Source organism: Chrysochloris asiatica, unplaced genomic scaffold, assembly GCF_000296735.1.
Source record: "Chrysochloris asiatica unplaced genomic scaffold, ChrAsi1.0 scaffold00077, whole genome shotgun sequence".
NCBI classification, from domain to species: domain Eukaryota; kingdom Metazoa; phylum Chordata; class Mammalia; order Afrosoricida; family Chrysochloridae; genus Chrysochloris; species Chrysochloris asiatica.
In genome coordinates, this window is record NW_006408595.1 from 10011295 (window position 1) to 10012788 (window position 1494).

Genomic DNA, 1494 nt, shown 5'->3' on the forward strand with positions numbered 1-1494 from the left:
TGAAAGTGCCATGGACTGCCAAAAGAACTAATAGACCCATTTTGGAAAAAACTGCAGCCAGAGTGCTCCTTGGAGGCCAAGATGGCCAAACTTGATCTTTCATACTTCAGACATATTGTCAGGAGGGACCGGTCGCTGGAGAAGGATATCATGTATGGTAAGGTGGAGGGTCAGAGAAAAAGAGGAAGACCCCCGAAAGAGATGGGTTGGCCAAGTGGCACCATCGATGGACTCAAGCGTGGCAACAGTAGTGAGGTTGGCCCAGGATCGGGCAGTGTTTCGTTCTGCTGTGCATAAAGTCACTGAGTCGGGTACCAACTCGATGGCACCTAACAACAACAACAACATTATAAGTACACCTATATTTAATTCCAAGATGCTAACTTCTTATTAGGCAAAGACTAAAGGGCATTAAAATAGATCATTCATGAAATATAATCAACAGGGTTAAGACAGAGGCTTAAATACAGATGTACTATTATAACTCCCTTTCCAGAGTTCCTATTAAAGGAAATACAGGATCTGGACTATATGAAGAACAACACAGATCAGGATTAGAGGAAGATTAATTAACAGTCTGTGATATGCAGATGACACAACCTTGCTTGCTGAAAACCAAGTAGATTTTAAGCATCTACTAATGAAGATCAAAGCAAGAGCTTGCAATATGACTTACCCCCTAATATCAAGACAACAAAATCCTCACAAGTGTACCAATAAGAAACATGACAATAAACAGAGAAAAGACTGAAGTTATCAAGTATTTCATTTTACTTGGATCCACAATTAACGTCTATAGAATCAAAAGTCAGGATATCAAACAACATATTGTATTGGGCAAATCTGCTATTAAAAGAAAGAAAGAAAGAAACTCTTTGAAATGTTAAAAAAGTCAAGATATCATTTTGAATACTAAGGTACACCTGACTCAATCCATGGTATGCATATGAACGCTAGATAATATATAAGTAAGACAGGACTGAAGAATGATTGATGCCTTAGGGTTTGGTGTTGGCAAAGAAAACTGAATATACTCTGGACTGCCAGAAGGACAAAGAAATCTAAGAATGGAGCTCCTTAGAAGTGAGGAAAGTGAGATTTCATCTCATGTACTCTGTAAATGTTATTAGGAGGAACCAGTCTCTGGAAGACAGTATGTTTGATCTAAGAGGTTCAGTAAAAAGGTTGTTCTTGTTGTGGTGGTTGTTAGGTGCCATTGAGTCAGTACCCAACTCATAGCAACTCTATGCACAGCAGAACGAAACACTGCCCAATCCTGGGCCAACCTCACTACTACTGTCACGCTTGAGTCCATCAATGTTGCCACTTGGCCAATCTATCTCCTTGGGGTCTTCCTCTTTTTCTCTGACCCTCCACCTTACCAAACATGATATCCTTCTCCAGTGAGTGGTCCCTCCTGACAACATGTACGAAGTATGAGAGACAAAGTTTGGCCATCTTGGCCTCCAAGGAACACTCTGGCTGCACTTCTTC

General features: G+C 40.6%; 1 protein-coding gene across 3 annotated transcripts in view; it reads right to left on the reverse strand.

Annotated features, from left to right (window-relative positions):
* NELL2 (NEL-like 2 (chicken)) overlaps positions 1-1494 on the reverse strand; it is a 646329-nt gene that overhangs the window by 495058 nt on the left and 149777 nt on the right. The gene's annotated exons all lie outside the window — the stretch shown is intronic.